The sequence below is a fragment of the Gopherus evgoodei genome, chromosome 2 (genome assembly GCF_007399415.2).
Source record: "Gopherus evgoodei ecotype Sinaloan lineage chromosome 2, rGopEvg1_v1.p, whole genome shotgun sequence".
Taxonomy (NCBI): domain Eukaryota; kingdom Metazoa; phylum Chordata; order Testudines; family Testudinidae; genus Gopherus; species Gopherus evgoodei.
In genome coordinates, this window is record NC_044323.1 from 82885674 (window position 1) to 82912368 (window position 26695).

General features: G+C 42.7%; 1 protein-coding gene across 6 annotated transcripts in view; it reads right to left on the bottom strand.

The window, feature by feature from the left end:
• The window catches only part of ULK4 (unc-51 like kinase 4), a 447445-nt gene that overhangs the window by 133025 nt on the left and 287725 nt on the right, over nt 1-26695 (bottom strand). The window lies entirely within an intron of this gene.

Consider the following 26695-nt stretch of genomic DNA (forward strand, 5'->3'; position numbering starts at 1 on the left):
GCTGACAGACACGGTACTGGCGTGCTACACAGCAGCACTCATTTGCCTTGGCAAGGTAGCAGAGACGGTTACCAGCCCTATTGCACCATCTGCTGCTTTGGAAATTGGCGATGATGATTACCAGTTATATTGTACCATCTGCTGCTGTCATGGGTGCTTCTGGCTGGCCTCACTGAGGTCGGCCGGGGGCGCATGGACAAAAATGGGAATGACTTCCCAGGTCATTCCCTTCTTTATGTTTTGTCTAAAAATAGAGTCAGTCCTGCCTAGAATATGGGGCAAGTGTACTAGAGAACCAGAGAGCACAGCCGCTCTGTGTCAGAGCCCCACATATCCCGCAGAAATGATGAGCTGCATGCCATTCTAGGGGGTGCCCCTGCAACAACCCCACTCGTTGCTTCCCTCCTCCCACACCCCTCCTGGGCTACTGTGGCAGTTATCCCCCCATTTGTGTGATGAAGTAATAAAGAATGCAGGAATAAAAAACACTGACTTTTTAGTGAGATAAAATGAGGGGGAGGCAGCTTCCAGCTGCTATGATATTCCAGGCAGGACATCTCCATTACTCATTAAAGCGTGTGTGTGGGGGGGAAGAGTAGCACAGCCTCCCACTGCTATGATAGTCCAGAATCTCCATTAGACATGAAAGAGGGTGGGGAGAGGAGCTCAGCCTCCAGCTGCTATGATGAGGACGGTTACCAGCCCTATTGCACCATCTGCCATGACTGAATCTCCAGGACACAAAGCTTAAAGAAGAGAATGACCGGAAGTCATTCCCATTTTTGCCCAGGCGCCACCGGCCGACCCCACCGAGGCCAGCCAGGAGCACTCACAGGATGATGACGAGGATGGCTATCAGTCATATTGTACGTACCGTCTGTCACCGGGAGGGGAGGGGAGAGGATGCTGCTGTTTAGCGCTGCAGCACCCAGTCTACCAGCAGCATCCAGTAGACATATGGTAACCTTGAAAAGAGGCGAGAAACGATTTTTTTCCCTTTTCTTTGAGGGGGGAGAGGGGGTTAAATTGACGATATATTCCCTGAACCACTGGCGACAATGTTTTTGACCCTTCAGGCATTGGGAACTCAGCCAAGAATGCAAATGCTTTTCGGAGACTGCAAGAACTGTGGGAAAACTCGAGTCCTCAGTCCCCACTCCCTCCCTCCATGAGCATCCATTTCATTCTTTGGCTTTCCATTACGCTTGTCACACAGCACTGTGGTGTGGCCTCTGTCTATCATAGCCTGGAGATTTTTTCAAATGCTTTCTCATTTCGTCTTCTGTAACGGAGTTGTGATAGAACAGATTTGTCTCCTCATACAGAGATCAGATCCAGTATCTCCCGTACGGCCCATGCTGGAGCTCTTTTTGGATTTGTGACTGCATGGCCACCCGTGCTGATCAGAGCTCCAAGCTGGGAAAACAGGAAATGAAATTCAAAAGTTTGCGGGGCTTTTCCTGTCTGCCTGGCCAGTGCATCCGAGTTCAGATTGCTTTCCAGAGTGGACACAATGGTTCACTGTGGGATACCGCCTGGAGGCCAATACCGTTGAATTGTGGCCACACTAACCCTAATCTGACATGACAATACCGATTTCAGCGCTACTCCCCTCAGTGGGGAGGAGTACAGAAATCGGTTTTAAGAGCCCTTTATATCGATATAAAGGGTTTCGTTGTGTGGACGGGTGCAGGGTTAAATCGGTTTAAAGCTGCTAAATTTGGTATAAATGCTTAGTGTAGACCTGGCCTCAGTAACAAGACTGCTGTCTTGAAAATCAATCTTCACCCTTTGCTTGACAAAAGAGAATGAATGTAGCCTAAACAAAATATTTTGCATATGAATTCTTGTAAATGAAGTGTCAGGGACAACTCCTGGACAGCTCTGTGGCTGAGTACACTACCACCAATCTCAAGGAATAGGAGGTCATGTTGCAATGACTATAGGGTTGTCTAACCTCATCTCAGTAACACTATTTTCTCCCCACATGTAGCATGATGAAGTGATGTCTGGAAAGGCAGTTCTTTCCTGATATCTCAGAGAATACAAAGCTCTGAAGACAGGCTCCAAACTATAGTAGAGGTATAACAGGGAGATGATGAGGCCATTAGGCTGAAATTTCCCTTTTGCAAAAATTGCATAGAAACTGGACAGTTTATTGGAGGCATGGATAACTTAATAAAATTAGATTCAGTTTCTATACTGAGTTCTGACACCCAGAAGAACAATACGATTGACACTCAAATATAGCCAACTTTGGTTCCGAGACAAAACATTCTCTCCAGAATAGCCAAGAAAAGAGCAAGAAAAATTGGTGAGCATGGGACCTAGATTTTTCTAATGAAGCAAAAATACTGAGTGTAAAAAGTGGTGACTCTTTATTAACTGGGAACCTCTATAAGAGAGATCTGAGAAAGCTTTCTCTCTGTCATAAGGCTGGCAAGGTTTGACAGTGCTTTGTAGGCAGAACTACTTAGCTGTTGGTCCTTTGGTGGAAGACAGTACTTAGAGCTTGTCTACATTGGCAAGTTTTGTCGCCCAAAACTGCCTTTTGGCAAAAAAACAGCAATAGTGTACACACTACAGTGAGACTTTAGTTGTGAAAAATGTCCAACTTTGGCAACAAAAATCTTCCACCTCCACGAGAGACTTTTGTCTTCCCCCCTCCCTTTATTGTTGACAAACAGCCAGTGTAGACAGCAGGCTTTTTCTTTTTTCGATTCTATTGTACTCCAGAAAGTGTCTCACAATTCCCATGCTGCTGCTCTGGTCAGCAGTTTGAACTCCACTGCCCTGCAGCCAACCCGCCCCTCCCCCTTGCAAGCCCCAGGAATTTTAAATCTCGTTTCCTGCTTTCTGGCTTCCCATGTGAGCTTCCCAGGTGATTTCTCAGGTGAGCATGGCTGGCTATTGCATCCAAATACGCTCCTGCTTGGACCACCGCTGAGCTGTTGGATCTGATCAGTACATGGGGAGAAGAGTCTGTTCAGTCACACCTGCAACTGACCTATAGGAATCGAGACAAATGTGGGAAAATTTCTTGAGGCTTGTGCGAAAAGGGCTATGATCGGGACACACAACAGTGCAGAGTGAAGATAAAGGAACTGAGGCAGGTGTACCATAAGGTGTAGGAGGCAAACCATTGCTCCGGTGATGCACCTAAGACCTGCCGAGTCTATAAGGAGCTGAATGCTATCCTCGTGGTGACCCCATCTCCATTACCGATAGCCCTGTGGATACTTTGGAGGTAGCAGAAAGAGGGGGTAATCTGGAGGATGAAATTATGGATGAAGAAGTGGAGCTAGAAGAAGATGTGGAACTCCTAGTGGGTTTGCCCAGTGAAGCAGGCAGCCAGGAACTTTCCTCCACTCCAGAAGTGCTTTACAGGGAGCAGGAAGCAGATGAGACACCTGGTAAGTTGCTGTGGATTGTGTAGGGAATCGAAAAGTGGGAGGCCAGTAGTGCTTTATGTGAACTGGACATTCACCTGTGTGGCTAATCTGCATGGCCAAGTAGGGTGTCGATGGACATCAAGACCTGCAGGGAATCCTCCAGAGAAGCGCTCTGGAAAGTTTCCAAGAGGTACTTGTTAATCCTCTGCTGCAGATTCCAAGGGATTGCAGCCTTGTTAGTTCCCCCACTGTAGGAAACTGCACCATGCCATTTAGCAATCCCTGGAGCTGGGACCAAAGCAACACGTAACTGATATGCATATCGACTGGGTTGAAAGCCACAAGCATGCAGTAGTTGTGCCCTGGTTTCCCTGCTCACCCACAGCAATGAGATGTCAGCCAGCAAGTGGGTGATAATTTTAGCATGAGTTCCCTGCAAAGCTGCCCTGCAAGCTGTGACCGTTTTGTCCGTTTGCACAATTGCCTTCCCTCCACCCCCAACACACACGATTGGGATGCTCGCAGAGCTGTGTGCCTGCCTAGAGTCAGTGAGAAAGTGATTACTGCTTAGCAAAAGGCCCTTGTTACTGAAATGTTTCAATCCTTTCCTGGAATGTAACAATGCCGCTTTTGTGAAATGTCTACAGCAGCTGAGACCTTGAGAAACTCATCACACATCCCTGCTGACCAGCTTCGGCAGATAAGGAAGAACCTGAGACGCCGCAAAGACGACATGTTCCGGGAGGTGCTGCTCTGCGATGAGACAGACCAGGGAACGCAAAGAGTGCTGGGAAGCCAATGCAGCATTTGAGGTCTGTGAAATGCCCCCAGTGATCCACAAGTGCCTGCAACATCATGGAGAAGTATCCCTTCCTATTGATGCATTCAGAGCCAAGGTGGCCTGGCATTAAAATTGGAATGTGTTTGCCATCAATCGCCCCACCACAGGTAGGGAAACCCATCTCTGCAAAGCCATGCACTATTTCATGCACATTTCCCAGAGTCACGGTCCTCCACAGCAGGATGCAATTTATTGCCCTGCACATTTGGGAGTAATACAGCCCAACAGTTGACTTCCCCACTCGAAACTGATTTGCAACTGACTGGTAGCAGTCTGGATTCGCCAGCTTCCACACAGCAATTGCAACACGCTTCTCTACTGAAAGGGCAGCTCTCATTCTGGTGTCCTTGCGCCGCAAGTCAGAGGCCAGCTCAGCACATAGCTCCAGGAAGGTTGCTTTATGCATTCTAAAGTTCTGTACCCACTAGTCTTTATCCCACACTTGCATGACAATGTGATCCCATCAATCGGTGCTTGTTTCCCTAGCCCAAAAGTGACAGTCTACCATATGCAGCTGCTCTGTGAATGCCAAAAGGACTGATAAGTTGCTGCTGTTCTTATCACACTCGGGTGCCTTCGATTCATCCTCTGTCAGTAACTGTTTGAGTAACTCTGCTGCCATGTGTGATGTTCTCACGACAGTTAACAGTGCATAGGAGAGAAGTACAGGATCCATCCTCTCTCACTGCAGATGTTGGCGTGCACGACAAAGAATGACAGTTGGAAAAACGATGCAAAAGGAAAGCCAGAACGGGGCTAAAGAAAGTCTGAAACCATTGGAGGGCTCTGACACAAAGTGGTTCATGATGGGACACTTTGTGTGTCCCAGGATGCACCACGCTCTGTTTCCACCTTCCCACAACACCTACGGACAAACGGTGTCACCAGACACTGCGGGATACATACCCACAGTGCATTGATGCACCACGCTCTGTTTCCACCTTCCCACAACACCTACGGACAAACGGTGTCACCAGACACTGCGGGATACATACCCACAGTGCATTGCTCATGCTGTTGACGATGGTGGTCCAAATGTGGACACGATCTGTGAACGGCGGAGCAAATGTAGGCTCGCTTTGGTGACTATGATTTTGTCATTTTTTTGTGTTGACATTAGTTTAATGAACAAAGCCTGCCAGTGTAGACAACCTGAGAACACTCCAATCAGACCAAGACGTGGAACTGATGGCCCCATAGAGAGTTATCAACCTTTTCTAGGCTGGAGTGAATATTCATGGAGGGGCATACACACACACACGCAACCCAAGCCAAAAATGTAACATACAAACTTATCGATGTGTTTCAGAATTTGTTGCTGAAGACTTACGTACTCTGACCAACAACTAGTGATGTTCCTAAAAAAGAGTAGTCATATATCCATATTTTTTATCTTTAATAAAGTTCATTTTCAGTAAAAGAGTCCTTGACATACAGATGGTTAGGATTGATGGACTATTTAGAGTTAGCTAAAAGATGATAAACCTAGGGAATCTTCTCATAAAAAGTATTCCAGTGCAGGAAAAGGCAGAAGAAATATGACTATATGGGCAATCTTTAATTTAAAGCTATATTTTTGGGATTTAGTAATGTTCAGCCAAACCAGTCTTGGCTAGCTAACACAAAAGCAGTGAAATATAACAAATTACATACACTGGACAAGACACTATTGAATCTACAGGAACAGCTGTCATTGGAGTGACATACAAAGGAGAAAGGGGATACTTCTAAAAGTATGACCGTTGTTCCCCTGAGAATTCTTAAAGCAAAACAACCACCACCACCAATAAGGAACTCTTTTAATAATACTTGAAATGGTCACTCACTGGGGTCTTAACGTAGAGATATGCCATCTTGCCTCTTTATCCCACTCAATTTAAAAAATAATGTGGCACGGATGTACTGCCTGTGAAAGTTACCAGATTAATAACTCTGGAGAATGAAGCCTTTGACTTATCTACAGAATAGATATAGCATAGACACAGGCAATGCAAGCTTTGCGACACTCCCCAGCCAACACACCTCAGTCTTGAGCAGGGATGAGTGAGTGAAAGATTAGTTCAGTAAGGAAAAGTCTACACTGCAATTAAAAACCTGTGGCTGGCCCATGCCAGCTGACTCAGGCTCACTGGGCTCAGGCTAAGAGGCTGTTTAATTGTGGTGTAATTGAGCTGGAGCCTGGATCCTAGGACCCTGTGAGGGGGAGGGTCCCAGAGCTCGGGCTGCAGGCCAAGCCCAAACATCTACAGTGCAATTAAACAGTCTTTTAGCTCAAGCCCCGTGAGCCCAAGTCTGCTGGCATGGGTCAGATGCAGGTGTCTAATTGCAATAAAGACTTACCCTAAGAGTGCCAATTAGTTTCATTTTTGGAGGGAATTTTTCGGGATGGGTAAGTGTTCACTGGGAATGACTGAGACCATTAAATTAATTTTCCATAAGCTAACAAACAGCCATCAGATGGCAACAGCTTTCAGCAGCCATTTACCTATGCAGGATTTAAACTGGCAACCTACCTGTGAGATTCTCTCTACTCCTGTTATTAATCACCTGAATCATACAGTTCCTTGAGCTGTCATCTTCACTGAATAGTCCAAATAAGGATTTTAGTCTTAGAATGTTCTTAAAGTTTCTGAAATGATGTTTCAAATTAATTATGAATTGGGTATCACAGTGAGTAAAATTCACTGTAGCCCAAGTCAGCTTTAAATAGCACGGCCATTTTTCCTAAGTCCATGGCACATTCAAGTCTTAAACAGAGGAATTCAGAAAGTATTACTATTTCAGCTTGGAACATTCTAGAGGAAATGTATAATGATAGTTTGCACCCCCTTAAACATAAAATCATGGAGCATGAATACACAATTTTTTAACAGGGATTGTATGAAAGCCTAAAAGCCAACCTTTTCTCTAAAATAATTATAACAACTTCCAAATGCTTTTCTAACTCTCCTACCCCAAGTTTCTTACACTGACTTGAGAAGAATACTCTAACTATTGAGCATAATGATGTTGCTTATAAGACTTTAATAGTAAGTATTTCATTTCAGCGGTTAGATTTGGATACCATCTCTGGAAACTGTATGCTTTCACTTGTCTTTCATTTGGTATTAGCTCAAATAACTGCATTTATACTACAAAAAGATTATTGGTAATCACATCCAAAGAGTAAAAACCAGGAGATATTTTAAAAAAAACAAACAACATAAATCTTCAAACTGGATGGCTTAGAAAAAGACAAACCCCTGATGTTTAAATCACCTATTCAAATATAATTCTGCTGACTAAAGACTGAATCAGTCTAGCATCCAATGGCCTATGTAAAATCAGCTTCAAGTTTAGTTCCCAGTGCAGAGATGGTTCTCAGTGCTGAAGACTTATCCAGATCAGAAACGGGATCCTTGTTGGCAGACACAGAAAAGCCCAAAGGACTAAATAAGTATGAAGACTAAATAAAGCTATCATCCCAAGAGAGGCTTGACAGAACATTCTAGAATATGGACTTGTGCTGTTGCTACATCTGTTGACACATTTCTGTTGATGGAGGGCTTCGATCTGACAATCTTGCCATGTTTGCTAAAATTAAAATAATACTGCGGTAGAGTGTACCCCTGTATTCACACCCTTCATATGATCGTAATACTCTTTGTATAAGACTTGCCTTGTGAGGTACTATTTGAAAACTCAAAACTTGCTGATCAGTAATATCATAATAAAATGCTTTTAGCAACATTATGTGAATGGTATGAATGAAAGCTGAAATTATGACTGAAGTGTATTTCCCAGATAAGTCTGGGGAGGGGCTAAACCAGCTTCTCAAAGACAAAGGGCAAGCTGACGCCCCAGGCCGGTGTTAACAAAGCTGATGGGCCATCACCCATCAAATGGCAATTCTTTAGCAAGTAAGGTGGGTGGAGAAAGAGAGCTGCTTCTTAGGCCACATCTACACTACAGCATAAAATCGAAATTATTAAAACCGGTTTTATAAAACTGGTTTTATAAAATCGATTTTACGTGTCCACACTAGGGCACATTAATTCGGTGGTGTGCGTCCACGGTCCTAGGCTACCATCGATTTCCGGAGCGGTGCACTCTGGGTAGCTCAGTAAAAGAATGAGACCAATAACTTCAATTTCCGTCCACACTAACCCTAAATCGATATAGTAATATCGATTTTAGGGTTACTCCTCTCGTTGGGGAGGAGTACAGAAATCGATTTTAAGAGCCCTTAAAATCGATTTAAAGTGCCTTGTAGTGTGGATGGGTACAGCATTAAATCGATTTAACACTGTTTAAATCGATTTAACGCTGTAGTGTGGACCAGGCCTTAGCAAAGAAACAGCATGAGGTCACCTTTCTCCACCAAAACCCCTGTCTCTTGGGCTCTGTCTATGCTAGCAGTTTTGTTGAAAAACTTTAGTTAGTCATGAGTGTGAAAAAAACACACACCCCGACTGACATAAGTTTCATCGACAAAAGCACTGGTGTGGACAGTGCTGTGTTGGCAGGAGGTGCTCTCCTGACGACATAGCTACCGCCATTCATTGGGGTATACAATAAACTTGTATTGTTTTATCTAATCCACTGTGTTTAAGTTAAATTGTCTGGGTAACTTCATTTATGATAACTGGTGTATATGATTCCTTTAAAGGACTAAAGGACTTCATAGTTTTGGACCGTCTAGGAGAGAGCTGTGCATACATTTCTGGGGGGAAATCCATAGGGTGACCAGACAGCAAATGTGAAAAATTGAGACGGGAGTGGGGGATAATAGGAGCCCATATAAGAAAAAGACCCAAAAATCAGGACTGTCCCTATAAAATTAGGACATTTGGTCACCCTAGAAATCCAGGACTGTGTGTGTTGGGGTCACCCTGCAGTATAACCAAGACTAGTGAGAGCCATAGTGTGAGCCAAGTGTGGCTGGCAGGCTGACACACAGACACTCAGGGGATGGCTTGCGTGCTGGAAGGCTGTTTGTGAGTGCGCCAGATGACAGTTACTACCAGCAAGGTATTGTAAGGCACCCAAGATTGCAGGGCAGGGGTGACACAGTCCTTCACTGGTCTGGATAGCATCATGGTATGTCACAAATACCATTTATCCAAATCCTAGAAATTTCAGTTTCCAAAAAAGGTAGATTGAATTTAAAAAAAAAAGTTGTCAGAATTCACTACTATTGTTGATAATATCGAGTATAGTTGGCTTCTTAGTAGTTCTTCAGTTAGAATTTTTTGTACATGAGCATTTCAGAAATATTCCATTTTTTTACATTTAAGAAAGATTTCCAAAAGATGGTTATCCAAAGATTCACTATATAGCAACATTTACATCTTTGGTATTTTTCACAAGCTCCTCAATTACCTATTCATGTTCTGAAGGCTGCAGTTACAAATGCTCCAGTAAATAGTCTGATGGTCACAGACACCTGTATTCTAAGTAATTTCTATGTGCTGAGTCTTTAGAAAAGTGCTGCGGGTGCTGTGATATGCAACATAAATATTCCACAAAATATTGTATTTGCATTCAGGTACTGACAGACATTAATCTCAAATCCTTTATACCCTCCAACACAATAAAAATGTGGAACAAAATTCCTATGTTTTTATCAGCTAGAAATCAGATATGGATTATGAGCTTTTCAAATAAAACAGTCGCTTTTAGCTATCCACACAGGAGAAGAAAACACGTTAGCAGGTCTCCTATAACAGCTTAACCTTTGGGAAGAACCCTTCTTTAAAATCACCTTTATAACGTGATTAAGATTTTATGCAATGCTGTTTTGCTTGAGTGGATTTGTGTCACACTGATAAAGGAAAATTTAGTGTGTGTTCTGCACATTAATATACTGTAAAAGTAGATGTTTATAGAAAAGCAAAGGCTGGAGGAAGTTGTCAAATTAATAGCAAAAATAAGACAAAAAGTTCTTCATTAACAGGCTCATTTGTCTTAGATCTGGAAATCCTTGGTGTCAACAAGATTTTTAGATTTTAATTTTATTTAATGCTCAGAAACATCAAGTCTGTGATATAATATAGAAGAAGTTGTATCCTGGAGTTAATTTGGAACTAGAATGCTTTTAGAGAGAGCGATATTTTAATAATAGACTTCCTGTCACATAAGATTAATCCTTGATAATCTGCTTCAAAAATCCACACATGCCTCTGCATTAGCATCCATCTCCCTTTCTACCAAAATCCTTGAGAGACTATATTCGAACTTTGAATGCTGCCTCTTGGACAAAACCTGAAAAATCCAGATATGAACAGCTTCAGAATGTGGATGCACAATTAAACTATTTGTCACAAACTGTCAATATTCAGTGCAGCACTCAACAGCATTTAAACAAAGTTACAGCACTAATTGCTTCAGCTTAGCCTTCAAGAGTCTCTGGACTGAGAGTGATAAGGACCAATGAACTTCAGCTTCAGACAACGCTCTAAAGCTTTCAAACACTTCTAAATTGCAGAAATAAATACTGTTGACTAATGTTCCCATAATTTTATATTTAGTGACAGATAAGTGCAAGAACTTCAAACATCACTATTGAAAAGTCACGCTTTCTAAGAAGAGACATTAAATATTTATTCCTACTCAGCTTGCTCCATGCACATGTCTATGGCAGGCTCATCAATTCCAGGGTGTGAATACTTTGATTTTAAAACTACAGTTTTTCAGAATTGTTGCAACTGTTAGACCGTTTGGCAAAGAAAACAATATTATACTAAATGGAATCTGACATTGGACTACATTGAATCCATGACAACAGACAGTTTGCAGCAATGTTAATCATTATTCATTGATAAAATGTAATATGAAAATGAAGGTTAAGTACCAGTATCTGGAGTCCTTCAAGAGGAGACTCTGCATATTCATACTTGCGGGATCAAAGCACCTGCACACACTGTGCCATCAGAATCCTTGGGGAGCAATGTCCACTGGGACCACTTACTACTCCTCCTTGCCCATCCCCACAGGGTTAAAAACTGAGGCGTGGTCTCAAGCACCATTTAGTTCCTCTAATCATCAAAGGTGTGGCAAATCTAGATAGCACACTGTGTCCTCCATGCGTCTCTCCACCCATTTTCTGACCTGTGGGGAGCTCTCTTTGTTTGTAGCCAGTCAGCATTTCTTAAGAAAAAGAAAAGGATGGCACCCATCCAATGTGGAAATCATCTTCTCTGGCAAAGGCATGAGGGCGGACTTACACCCTTACTGCGGGGTGGGAGGGAGGCTCTCCAAGCCCTGGTGATTATGTCTGGCAGTCTGGCAATTAAACTTCATCCAGGAAGAAGTCTGCTTACACACAAAAGTACAGTATTTTTTAATTTAAAGATATTTATATGTAAGCTGATCCATGACTGGCTGAGGCTAACAACAGGTTTGTTCTCTAAGACAACCAAAATATAGCAGATAAGTCATCACAATGACCCTGAATATCTATCAGGTTTATTGATCAGCATCTATCATATAAAATTATTGATCCAAATTATTTGGCCTGACTCCATGGGAAATTCCGAGATGGTATACTGCCTTCTGGGGATTCCCCTGTGAGTCCCAACCAGTTATAGAACTTGCATAACTATCTTTTTTGCCAGGTTCTTTCCTCTGCAACCCCTGGTGTAAAGGACTAATAAAAGCTGTGGAGGACCATGTTGGGGTGGAATTGCAGTGCATAGGCAATCGAGCAATCCATGGCTGGCAGGCATAAATTAGAGCAGCGTGAGTCTGCCCTAATCTACAGAGGCCAGTGTAGGGCCTATTCCAGAACCAGGAAGCTGCGATTGGTTCTTTTTTGACCCCCTCAGTGCAGATAAGACTCTGGCCCATTAAATTTGCATAAATTACAATATTGATAAAAGTGCAATAGAACAGTGCCACAAAAAGCAATATTTTCTACTTCGAAAATAAGATTCAATTTTTTAAAGAATCTCACACATGTGCATGCTGGAACTTTTAGGCACATATAAGATAGTACCAAGTTGAATGCGTGGATCTAGGCAGGCTGAAATTAGGCCAGAACTACATATAGCCAGTGTCTGGGCATGCACCTACATTCCAAAAGGGCAAACAGCTTTGGAATTCTGAAGAGGGTCTTCAATTCATCATCCTACTATACTGCGCACATGACACAGCTGCAGTTCAAAGCTGCAAATTCATCATCTCTCTTTGCAGCTTCCGGTAAACTTGAATATCAACTGTAACAGCGGCCATGGCAAATGTGCATGGCATAGGAAACCTGTGGCAAAGGTCTTTGAGTGGACCATAAGGCATTTCACCACACTGATGACAAAGACTGGAGAAAGACAACACTGAGGAAGAACGTTGCCATGTGCAACACTCATTGCAGGTCATTTGTACCTAATACATGAGTGTAATACAGCAGATCAAAATAGTCACAGATGCTGCTTAAAAAGACTGGGACCAGATTTTTTTTATCCAGTTCCAATAGAAACTTTTGTATAAAAGCAGTGCTGTATTTTTCTTCCTGCTCATCTACAAAATGTCAAGTGATACACGGACTTTCTGTCAAACAAAGGAAAAGAGCATCTCAAGTGCTTCAGCCAACTAATTATCTATAGAAATAACTGTATATCATCTAAAAGTAAAGGCTTCCACAGAGAAGGCTCTATTTGAAAAACAGAGAAAGTGATGTCTTCAAAAGTAGGGCTTAATGGCATGCAAAGTTGCAATTGTTTAACTAAACATGAGGTTTTAAAATTCATTTAGTTAAACCCATGCAAAAGGTTTTGTGGAGACCAAGTATACTCATACCTGGCTTATACAAATTTAGCTCAAATCAATAAGGAACAGGTTTATGCTAAAGATGAAATAAGTCATTCTTAAACCAAAGTAAGAGTGTTTACATAAGGTTTTGCAAGGGTTTTCCTTAATCAGTTTAAAAGCTGATTTAAGTTAAATTGGTAGAACTTCTGGGTGTAGATAAGGTTTTAGACTCCAAAATAAATTTACTCAGAGAAAAGGATTCCAAGATTACACACCCACCCACACCCACATCCACCCCATGATATTTCTCATTGTATCCAATGTATGGATTCCATTCCCAAATCTACTAAGTTAAATACAGTTAGAGAGTAACAATGGGAAAGAAAAGTAAAGAAGTAAAGGTTAGAAATAAAAGGTATGTTTTTAGGTGAAACTGAAAGAAGGTGTACTCATAATGGACAGCTACAGAAAGGCTATTCTAGACGGCAGGAGTATCAAAGGAAAAGTCTTTGACCATTAGAACGATATTTTTCACTTCTATATAATCTCTAAGTGATTTACAAACTTTACTGAATTCAACTTCTCAACATTCCTGTGAGTAGGTAAATATTATTACCCTTTTACAAGTAGAAAAAGTAAATCACTGGGGAGGCGAGTAGGGAGTAGAACTCAGATTGCCTTAGCCTTTGTCCTGAGATGCTTTCTTGCATGAACAATGGAGGGTGGAAAATCAGCCAGGAGGCCAATGGGAAGTGAGCAGTCAGTGGATTGGATAGCGGCAAGGTGACTTTACAAGCATGTAAAACAGTTCAAGGAGTAAATAAAAATGTTTTTAAGTGTTTCTGATGTCATCAGCTGTTGCAGAGAAAGCATGGATCCTTAATTTGGATCTAGACTGCTAAATGTAAGATAGGGTCAGCCACTGGGAAAACGTAACAAAAACCTCAAAACAAAATAAATTCCTACAAATGGATGTGCAGGTCAGCTGTCCACTGCACTGAACTGGCCTTTCCAGCAGCAGCACTTGATCTCAGTGATTGACAGAGTGCACTACTTTCAGTGAAGTCAATTAAACACAGCAGAAGAGGAATATTGGTTCAGTGGCAGAATAATGAATAATATCACTTAATTCTTACTGTGTATAGTACTTTTCATCTTCAAAGCTCTGTGAAAACTTTAAATTGTAAGTGACATATTGATTGGACTGAGACTATCCTTCAGCTAGAAATCAAAATAAATACTGGCTGCTAAATAATACACAGAATACGAAGTGATAACTATTGAGAGCTGTGTTTTGAATTTCACCCTCTACAAGCATCCAGCAGCTTACAAGGTATATCTCACAAACTACGCAGCGACACTGCTGTCATTACATCTTAATTTATCATCTCTAATTACTTTAATAGTTTGTGTCACTAATGGCACATTGTATTTAATATAATTGCTACACTTTCATTAAAAAGGAAAAAAAATCCTTGTACCTGGTATTTATTTTCTCCAAAAATGACATAGCCACAAATCCTGATATGTGGGTTCAGTTGTATCCTGCGTCACTGTTGTAATAGGGAAAGGTGTAAAGATGTCACTTAAATTGCATTGCAGAATGAATCTGTATGAAGCTGTAAACTCTAGGGACCAGGATGTGGCCATCCCTCATATGCTTGAGTGACAGGGTAAAAGTTTGAGGACATGTCTCCCTTTTGCAGGATCATTTGCTTTCTCCATGTGGAGAATGAGAGAATTATGGGTAGTATTTTTTGTAAATATCATTTGCCCCTCACACTATCTGTTTGAGATTAAGCTGCCTGACTGCCAAGAGTTAAATCCAAAGAGGCTGTTAGGGGAGAAACCAAGAGGAAACAAAATAATGGCAAAGACAAGACATCTTAGGTAAAGGGATCCAAAGGGACTAAGATAACAATGGCTGGGCCAGCAATTGGAAGGCCATGTCTACATCTAAAATTTTGCAGCGCTGGTTGTTACAGCTGTATTAGTACAGCTGTATAGGGCCAGCGCTGCAGAGTGGCCACACTTACAGCAACCAGCGCTGCAAGTGGTGTTAGATGTGGCCACACTGCAGCGCTGTTGGGCGGCTTCAAGGGGGGTTCCGGGAACGCGAGAGCAAACCGGGAAAGGAGACCAGCTTCGCCGCGGTTTGCTCTCACGTTCCCCGAACCACCCTGCAAACCGCAGGGAAGGAGACCTGCTTGCTCGGGGTTCCGGGAACGAGAGAGCAAACCGGGAAAGAAGACCAGCTTCGCAGCGGTTTGCTCTCGCGTTCCCGGAGCCACCCAGCAAACCGCAGGGAAGGAGACCTGCTTGCTCGGGGTTCCGGGAAAGCGAGAGCAAACCGGGAAAGGAGACCAGCTTCGCCGCGGTTTGCTCTCGCGTTCCCCGAACCACCCTGCAAACCGCAGGGAAGGAGACCTGCTTGCTCGGGGTTCTGGGAACGAGAGAGCAAACCGGGAAAGGAGACCAGCTTCGCCGCGGTTTGCTCTCGCGTTCCCGGAGCCACCCAGCAAACCGCAGGGAAGGAGACCTGCTTGCTCGGGGTTCCGGGAACGAGAGAGCAAACCGGGAAAGGAGACCAGCTTGATTACCAGAGGCTTCCTCCTTCCACGGAGGTCAAGAAAAGCGCTGGTAAGTGTCTACATTGGATTACCAGCGCTGGATCACCAGCGCTGGATCCTCTACACCCGAGACAAAACAGGAGTACGGCCAGCGCTGCAAACAGGGAGTTGCAGCGCTGGTGATGCCCTGCAGATGTGTACACCTTCAAAGTTGCAGCGCTGTAACTCCCTCACCAGCGCTGCAACTTTCTGATGTAGACAAGCCCTAAGATAACAATGGCTGGGCCAGCAATTGGGAAGTAGCTATCTATATGGCTCCATAGATTCACAGTTTCTAAGGCCAGAAAGGAAGATTGTGATCATCTAGTCTGACCTCCTCTATAGCACAGGCCATAGAACTTCCCCAAAACAATTTGTAGGGCAGATCTTTCAGAAAAAAAACATCCACACTTGTTTTAAAAACGGTGAGTGATGGAGAATCCACTATGACCCGTGGTAAATTGGTCCAATGATTAATTGCTCTCTCACTGTTAGGCTGACAGAATTTGATCAAAGGGGATCCTAAACCTCAAAAATGCCAACCTTGGGTGAAGTGGATTAATGCTGACATCTAAACTGACAAACACACAGGGACTTCCATTATTAAGGAGATTGACTCTACCAACCCAGAGATGGGAATAAGTTGGACCTACATGAGCTATGGATAGACAGGTTAAGCTTGGGAAAGGAAATGTGTCTAAGACATTTTGTTGCATCAACTTGTTTTTCTAAATGCTGTGTTGCTTTGGCAATTAAATACTACTTTGTTTTGAAGACACTGTTTCTGAGTCACTTTAATCAGCCTCAGATCACAGCTACCCAGGGTTTACAGTTGCCAAACCATCCCACCCTGTCAGACTAACATGGTTGGTAAGCAAGGGGCTGAAGTCCAGAAATGCAATCTAAGAGTGGTTTGACTACGCGGTTCCAACTAGCAAGAGTGCAGGATGCTAGGCCTGTTACCTGAGAGGTAAATTCAAGAGGGACAAAAAGGGATCAAAAGCACAGTTCTCACCCTGTAATCGTGACACAGCCTGGAGGCTATAGCTCTTGTTGAACAGACATCACATGGGCAAATGCAGATGGCAGAACCTATTTCTTTCAGGCAACAGACGCATTCATACCCTCACACATTTTCACCAAGCAGGTTGGTGGTGATTAGAAGTCTAATGTAGTGAATGCCAGTGAAAATGAGGTAGGATCAGAAGAGGCTAAAATGGGGAAAGAAAAAGTTAAAAATTACTTGGACTAATTAGATGTTTTCAAGTCACCAGGGTCTGATGAAATGCATCCTAGAATTCTCAAGGAACTGACTGAGGAGATATCAGAGCCATTAGCGATTATCTTTGAAAAGTCATGGAAGACGGGAGAGATTCCAGAAGACTGGAAAAGGATAAATATAGTGCCAATCTATCCAAAGGGAAATAAGGACAACTCAGGGAATCACAGACCAGTCATCTTAACTTCTGTACCCGGAAAGATAATGAAGCAAATTAAGCAATCAATTTTGCAAACATCTAGAAGATAATAAGGTAATAAGCAACAGTCAGCATGGATTTGTCAAAAACAAATTGTGTCAAATCAATCTGATAGCTTTCTTTGACAGGGTAACTAGCCTTCTGGATGGAGGGGAAGTGGTAGATGTGGTATATCTTGACTTTAGGGAAGCTTTTGATACTGTCTCACGTGACTCTCTCATAAATAAACTAGGGAAATGCAATCTAGATGGAGCTACTATAAGGTGGGTGCAACACTGGTTGGAAAACTGTTCCCAGAGAGTAGTTTTCAGTGGTTCATAGTCATGCTGGAAGGGCATAATCAGTGGGGTCCCACAGGGATCAGTTCTGGGTCTGGTTCTGTTCAATATCTTCATCAATGGTTTAGATAATGGCATGCAGAGTACACTTATAAAGTTTGCGGATGATACCAAGATGGGAGGGGTTGCAGTTGGTACTTTCTCAGCACTAAGATTTCACAAATACTTTACAGCGGTTCAGTGAAGCACAACAGAGGTGGGGTAACAAGGCAAAGGAAGACAGAATAGGTCAGAGAGCCACTCTCTCATAAGGAAGGGCCAGTGTCCAGTCTACACAACAATTAAGAGAATTTTGGAAACTGGACCTGGAGTACAAGTATGGTGGAAGAAAGGTAGAAAAATGTCCTCCAAAGGTGTGGATAAGTTATAAGATTTTGGGGGCTTAGCTGGATTTCAGAACCTTTTGCAGTTTGCCTATAACTAAATTATAGATCTATAAATGACACATGACATTTTATATTAAAAAATGTTAATGCTGGATTGTTGCTGCCAAGGGAGTCACTTTTTCAGTGTGCAAGATTTAACAGACTTTAATAATAAGACATGCATAAAGACATTTGAAATCTAATTAATCTCTTGACACTTGACTAAAAGTCAAAGCAGTGGACTACAAGATGAATGGGATACTTCACCTGTGAAGGTTGATTATTATCTTTCTTTCATGAGGTGCAAATGAGTTATTAAGATCCTTCTACAAAGTTTTATTGTAGCTCTGTCCCTTTTTTAATAACTGTTCAGACCTTCAGTGATTACTATGTTTTCTTAATATATTGTTGGATGTAATGATTGCTGTACGCTGTCATGTTGTGTTTTCCCTTTATACTTCCAGTTTTAGAGAAACTACCCCCACTCTCATTTGCCATAAAGAGCTGTTAAGGTTTATTTTAAAGCTGGTTGTGTCATTCTCGGTGGTAATAGCCTGGAACTTTCATTTCCATTTTAGTTTGTGAGATTCAACACACTCGGCAACTCCAAACACAGTGGGATAAAGTTTGGCATATGTTCCACCTAGGGCTGTCAATTAAGCACAGTTAATGCATGTGATTAATGCAAAACAAATTAAATAGATTAAAAAAAACAATCATTATTAATCAGTTTTAATCGCACTGTTAAACAATAATAGAATATCAATTTAAATTTATTATAAATATTTAGGATGTTTTTCTACATTTTCAAATATGTTGATTTCAGTTACAACACAGAATATGAAGTGTACACTGTTGTTGCTGGTGTTGCAAAGAATTTACGTGCCAGATATGCTAAGCACTTGTATGCCCCTTCACGTTTTGACTTGTAGGCTTTATAGGTTTACATTGTTTTGTTTCTGAGTGCAGTTATGTTAAAAATATTCTACATTTGTAAGCTGCATTTTCATGATAAAGAGATTGCACTACAAGACTTGTCTGAGGTGAATTGAAAAGTACAATTTCTTTTGTTTATCTTTTTACAGTGCAAATATGTGCACACTTATTTGTACACTTTGTAGTCTGTGTTGTAACTGAAATCACTATATTTGAAAATTTAGAAAAACATCCAAAAATATTTATAATAAATTTAAATAGGTATTCTATTATTGTTTAACAACACGATTAAAACTGCAATTAATTGCAACTATATTTTTAAATCTGTGATTAATTGCAATTATTCTTTAAAATTATTTGACATTCCTAATTCCACCATATAGTGGAAACTGTGAGGGGTACGGCTGGCTCCTGTTCTGGTCCCTAGGGAACCCAGTGAGCTCAGGTGGGCCCAACGAGCTCCCTCCAAATGGTTGCGCTGATTTGGCCAGGGAAACAGTGGTCTGCTACTGGAGCCTTGCAGGAGCAGCAGCATCTGCTCTTTAGGTACCACACCCACAGCTGCACTTACCCAGCTCTCATTTCCACTTCCTGATCCAGCCAGCTTCCAATCCTTGCTCCAAGCCCTGCTCATCCCTTGCTCCCAGCTCCAGCCCCCCTGCTTCATTCTGTTTTCTGACTCCTGGCTCTGACTCTTGGCTACATCTCTGACTATGATTCCAGCTTAGACTTGGACTTCTGACTCTGGTTATGACGTTCAATTTGGCCCTTCGACCCTGACTCAGGCTTCACCTTTGGACTGGTCCCTGATCCCTAGAGCTACGCTTATCATTCCCTGAACTGCCACCACAAGCACAAGGCAAGGTCCCACTTCACCCACTAGGTAGGTCACCCATGCCCTAACAGCTGACAATAAATACTTTCTGAAGATACAGTTTACATGTAAATATCTTTTTTGCATCAGATTAAATAAACTCTCCTCATATTCCCAATGTTGTTAACTTCAGCGGAGGAGTGAACATTTGGTAGAAAAATCTGAAACATTTTGATAAACTGTTAAATAGGGTTGCCAGGTGTCTGGTTTTCAAGCGGAACGCTCAGTCGAAAAGGGACCCTGGCAGCTCCGGCAGCATCACTGACCGGGCCATGAAAATCCTGGTCCATGGCACAGCGGGGCTAAGGCAGGCTCCCTACCTGCCATCGCTCCGCATGACTCCCGGAAGCAGCTGCATGTTCCTCCTCCAGCTCCTACGCCTAAAGGCAGCCAGGGGGCTCTGTGCGCTACCCCATCCACAGGTGCTACTCCCAGAACTCCCATTGGTTGGGATGGGGCTGCGTGCAGAGCTGCCTGGATGTGCCTGCACATCAGAGCCAGAACCCCGACCCCCTCCTGTGCCCCAACCCCCTGCTTCAGTCCTGATCCCCCCCCTTCCACCCTCTGAACCCCCTGATCCCATCCCGGAGCACCCTCTGCACCCCAGTCCCCTGCCCCTGCCCGGTGAAAATGAGTAAGTAAGTGAGGGCAAGGAGAGTGAATGACGGGGAAGGGGGATAATGTGAGCGGAGATGGGGCCTTGGAGAAGGGGCAAGGCCTCAGAGAAGGGGAAGGGTGGAGGGCAGGGCAAAGGTGTTCAGTTTTGTGTGAGCAGAAAGTTGGCAACCCTAACTGTTAATGGAGTATTGTCCTGCCAAAGAAGCTAAAGATAGAGTAAACAAATTAGTAGTTCTGGGCATATCCAAAATTGGACTTTAAACTACCTACTAGACTGATTCAATCAAGTGTTGCAGGTAGAAATCTTGCAAATTACTCCTCTATGCCCTCCTTGAAATATCAGTTTATACAAATATGATTGATCTGATATATACATAAAGGGCTTTTTCTAGTCCATCAGTCTACTCTGCAATAATCTGATTTGTTCATTTTCGAGAAGTGAAGCTACAGAATGAAGCCTTACAAACACATTTCGGCCTCTAGTAAAATGTGTCCAATTTCTTTCTATAAAAGACATGCCAGCTGATATGACAGTTATAATGAAGTATTTCCTTGCCTTTGAATGTGTCCCAAAAGACAAGAACAAGTTCCAAAGTGGGCAGAAATGCTGCTACAATGAGGACAATTAAATGCTCCTGACAACCTCTAACTCACATAAAATAATCTGTAAATAAGTGACAAGGGAAACAAAGGTGCTAGAAATAAAACTGAGGGTGAAATGTTCCGCAAGATACGACAGTCTTACACACTAATGTAACTCACTTACCGTAGGTAAAGCAATTCGTTATTACTTTATTTCAGTTTATTATTGAAACTGAAATTCTAGTCAATATATTGGGTTCCAGCAGCCTTCAGAGTACAGAAGCAGGTGAGTATCTACTGTACACCTATAATGGTCAACATTTGCAAACAGTACTCAGATACTACAGTTTTTTCTAATCATCATTGTGATAATTATGTGGTGAATGTTTTGAAATGTCAACCTTTTAAAATGGTGCCAACTGTAAAATACTGTCAGAGAAAAAAGTTACTAAGTGTAACTGAGATGGCATTATCTCAAGATATTGGTTTCAAGATCTGATCACCAAGAGTTAAAGTTAATGATCGGATATGAAGAAGAATCATTAATCCATTAAGAGCCTTTTTAAAGATTAAGAATATTCTCCTTCTCAACTTCCTTTTTGTATGAGTTGTCAAGTGACATTTTTCACCTTGTTCTGCCTTGAGATTTGTATATACTTTGGCAGAGAGTAGGCTTATAAACTAAAGTTTTAAAAGACAAACACCTGATGGTTGGTACACTGAAAGAAAGAATCCTATGAGACCTCGAACAGTACCAATCTTTTAGATGAGACTTAAACATGACCAAAATACTTTTGGCTATTTGAGACCTGATTATACTTTTCACAAGAGACTGACTGTTAGTCCCTGCGTCCTTGCTGAATTCCAGCCTGGGTAATTATACTGGGCCATATCATGCCGATTATTAAGCAGAACTCTCCATATATTTTAATGGAACATACAGTCCAGTTACATATGTTATTCTCATTTTCACCTAGAAACATTACAGGGGAGCATCATTACACATCTGATGTGCACCATGACATAAAAGGCTGTAGTTCAGAGGTGAGAGATGTTATTTCATTGTAGTCTACATAAAGGATTTTGAAATCAAAGCAGCTAAAATGTAAGGAATTGTCATCAATATGAAACTGCAGAAATAATAATGAAACACAACCCATCATGCAAGATTGATTGAGGAAGGGAGGAAAAGTAACATGTAGACTGTAACCCACTCTATAATCTTCATAATCTAATACAACTCCTCTGGGAAGGAAAACGACAGTAAATTCCAAAGGCTAAAAAGTACAAAACTAAGGGGAATGACTAGGATCTATGACTGACCTACCTTCAAAAATATTGGTTTCCTGGCAGCTGAAGAGAGAGAATCATAGTCAGAATAAGAAGGGGGTTTTTAGTTTCTAGTGTTTGAACTGTTAAAAAAACAAATTCAATAACTTCCTGTGAGGCATCAAAACAAAGGTATCTTTAGGGCATAATTTATAATATGTTTATGAGTGATCCCCTTGGAATTATGAATTTACTTTAACACAAAAGGGAGCATCAGCAGTATAACTTTTCAGGACTGACTTCATAATCAGAGTCTCATATAATGTTCAGTGTGTATATAGAGCTTTTCATTTTCAAAGCACTAAGAACATTAACTTATCAATTCTCACACTACTGTGGGGAAGCAAGAGAACATTAACTACCTGTTATGCTCTATCCCACTATTACTGCCCCATGGACCAAAATACTTAAAGAGCACAGGGAGCTCCACTTGTCTTGGCTAGGGAGCTGAAACCGTGGGATAAGAATCCTCTAGGGTAGGATCTTTAAAGAACTATAAAATGCCCTATTTTACAGATGGGAAAACTGAAATTGAGAGAGACTCTCCCAAGGTCATAGACAGAATATTGTCTCCTAGACTACTAGATCATGTCCTGCTCTGTGTATAAAGATGACAAAAATCAGGAACTTGAGATAGCGCCATACAAATTTTAAAATGTCTTTATGCAACAGGAAAGAATTCTAAAGTTATTGTGGGTGTGACACATAGCCAGAAAGGGTTAAGCGTCTGCAGGATAAATGATTCAAATTCAAACCTTAAAGACATATGAGAAGATGTCATTTGTGTTTTTGTGTATTTACATATATATGGGTAGTGGTCAACAATGTAATCAACAGTCCCTTTCTGTGCTGTATTCTGTTAATTCAGAGATCCAAAAACCATCCTGGCATTTAAATGAACTGTAAACATGGGATATCGCTATATTCATCTCTTTTTGAAGTGTATAGTAAATCACCTGTGAATGATGGAAAAACAGGCATTTGCCTTAAGTTAGTCTGAGTGAATAATCAACTACAATGCGTTGGAAATGAGGGCCTATTGTTCCCCAAGGGACTCCTACCTGTCAAAGAAGGCCTGACTTGTACAAAAGATGTTTGGGTCCCAATCCTTTTTTGTCTCAGATCTACTTGAGGTTTCATGCCAGGGAAGCCTAAGTCACAAGGACTGAGATCCCAGTTCTAACTGGACCGCCCTGAAATATAAACAATGGACTATAACCTATGGACTATTTCTGAAAGAACTCTTTGCAACTACAATGCTCATCTCTGCTAGGAATCTGACACTCAAGAATTGAACTCATGTCTGTATGTATACTGATGTTTTAACCATACTCTCTCCTTTTTTAATAAATTTTAGTTTAGTTAATAAGAATTGGCTGTAAGTATGTTTTTGGAATATTCATTAACCTGGGAGGTAATGTGTCTGATCTTTTGGGACTGGTAGAAACTTTTCTTTTTTATATGATGAAATAAGATTTTTGGTAATCTTCATCATTCCTGACTTGGGTATCTGGGTGGAGGTCTGAGGCTGGGTTACTTTGAGAGAACTGGGTTGTTGGCTTCTGGGCAACTAGTGAGGTAACAAAGAAGCTGTTTTGTGCTGTCTTGTTGAATCTAAATATTAAAATATCCACCAGCTTTGGGGATTGTCTGCCCCATTCTTTGCAGTTCACCCTAACTGAGTGATCGCAACTGGTTCTCCCAGGACCCTGGTTACAGTGGGAAATGAGAAAAGGTAACCAAGTCCTCTGTTTTGCTTTGGGACAGCTTTCTTCCCACCTTAACTTGGACAGTAGAACTTTCAGGTCCATCTTTACCAGATCAGTATTTCTGTAATTATTTTATAGACTTGGGTTTCAGAAGTTGTGAGCTTTAGGATTAGGCCCTCAATCAATAAGACACTGGCTATGCTTCAGGTATTTAGTACCTGAAGATAGTCTCAGCATCCTTAGGAACTGGCTAAGACAGAGAAATGGTTTCTGGTTGCTGTGAAGTACATCCAGGTAAAGGCACTGAAATGCAGTGAGCCCCAACTAGTCATACCCAATCCCAATTGGGACTCCCCCTTCTCCAAGCCTGTCCTCTCCATGTCACATCTGCCTTCAATAACATTTCTAGCCCAATTCCTCAAGCCACAAATTACCCTGAGCAATGAGACACAAAGTAGATTAGAGGAGGGAAAGAGCTAGCACATTGCCAAGTAATGTGAAAAGTAAATGAGAGTGGAACCCTGCAGACTACACGGAGACAGGCAGGGGCATGATGCTTGCTGGGGAGTCCTAATGTAATTTTAATGTATTATTTTGTATTTTTTTTTAAAAGGCAAAGTCTTTAAAGAATTACAAACTACGTATGACCAGTGGTGAGCTAGAGCCGGTCGTGTGAACTGGTTGTTACATTCTGAAGCAGCTTTAGAACTGCTTGTTAACCCACTTCCCTGCGAGAAGCGGGTGCTGCAGCTTTGATGGGCTCTGGCCGGGAAGTGTCTAATTCCTCCCCCGGCCGCCAGAGGTGCTGCGCTGTGGGATCCATGTATCAGAGGGGTAGCCGTGTTAGTCTGGATCTGTAAAAGCAGCAAAGAATCCTGTGGCACCCTATAGACTAACAGACGTTTTGGAGCATGTGAGCCGCCACCTGGCCCTGTTGCTGCTGCTGCTCCCCCGACCCCTGGCCCTGGGGCTCCCACTGCCAGCCTGTCTCCAGCCAGCCCCTGCTGCACCCCCTCCCCTGCCCGCACCAGCCCCACACCCCCTGCACTGCCTGCAGCCAGTCCCACACCTCCTGCCTGCACCAGCCCCACACACCCTGCCCTGCCCGCAGCCAGCCCCTGCCACAACCCCTGCCTTGTCTCCAGCCAATCCCTGCCGGACTCCGCTGCCTGAAGCCAGCCAGCCTTGCACTCCTCTGTCTCCAGCCAACTCTGTCACACTCCCCTGCAGTCATGCCCGAAGCCAGCCAGCCCTGCACCCACTGCCCTGCCCGCAGCCAGCCCGTCACACCCTCTGCCCTGCCCACAGCGAGCCCATCACGCCCTCTGCCCTACCCGCAGCGAGCCCATCGTACCCTCTGCCCTGCCTGCAGCGAGCCCCTGCCGCACCCCCTGCCCTGCCCGCAGCCAGCCAGCCCCGCACTCCTCTGTCTCCAGCTCTGCCAACTCCTGCTGCACCCCCCTGCGGCCCTGCCCGAAGCCAGCCAGCCATGCACACCCCTGCCCTGCCTCCAGCCAACCCCACACCCTCTTGTCTCCAGCCAGCTGCCCCTTGCCCTGCCTCCAGCCAGTCCCAAGTCCCCGTCTCCAGCCAGTTCCGCACTTTATGCCCTGCCCATAGCCAGCCCCGCACCCCCTTGCCTCCAGCCAACCCCGCACCCTCCTGTCTCCAGCGAACTCCGCACCCCCTGCCTTGGCCGCAGCCAGCCCCACACCCCCTGCCTCCAGCTAGCCCTGCCCCACACTCCTGTCTGCAGCCAGCCCCATGTCCACTGGTGCCCTGCAGTTCCCAGGGCAGTAACCCTGCACACCTGCTTCAATGAGGGGAGCAGGGAGTAGTTGGGACCCACTCATGTGCACATCCTAGGGTGACCAGACAGCAAGTGTGAAAAATTGGGATGGGGTGGGGGGTAATAGGAGCCTATATAAGAGAAAGACCCCAAAATTGGGACTGTCTCTATAAAGTTGACCCATCTGGTCACCCTAGCAACCCCCAGGGAGTGGCGGGGACTCACACATGTGAAACGGAGCTCATTTCTAGTTCAGGTCCATCTTTTTAAAAAAGAACTTTAGGTCAGGTTAAAATACATCTGTATTTTCCTAGAAAAGTCAGGCTTTTTGGTTCTTAAATCGCCATCCGGGAGGAATTTTTAAAATTCCCTCCTGGGAAAATATGGGCATATGGTAACCCTATTGGTACAAAAAATACATACTGTGCCACCTTCCTTATATCAGAACTTTTTATAGGGAACCAGTTGTTAAGATTTTGGCATCTCATCACTGCATATGACCAATAAAAAAACATAACAAAAAACAAAAACAAAATGTTAAACAGCTCATATATAGGTTTTCTGATCTGTACATACCTATTTAAATGATTTCGTTCTTAGGTATGTGGAAATCAACAATGTTTATCGAGAAATTAGGGTGCCTTTTTGAGTCTAATGAGGAAATACATATAGTGAGGAGTTTATTTAAAAATATTTTCCAGGTGTTGTGAATTATAATTTATGTGATTCCATAATTTAGGCTGTAATACTGTTAATACAAAAAGTTGTATTAAAAATTATGAAAAGATCAGTGTACATGTACTAGCGAGTAGTCAGATTTAAAGTGTTAATGAAATTAATTTTAAAATTAAACAGAACAGAAGGGATTTCTCTGTATTAGGAGTAACCTGTTTACATGCAACATTTCAATTAAGTACATGTCCTAAACTGACAAAAATACTATTAGCACCAGGATTTTAATATTTTAATTACTTATAAATGTTTAAGGTCAGGAGGGGCCATTCTGAAACCGTCAGAGTTCCTGTACAAGATAGGTCCTTAGAACCTCACCCAGTAATTTCTGCATCCAGCCTGTGAACCCATAATTTCTTTTTGAAGTTATAATATATCA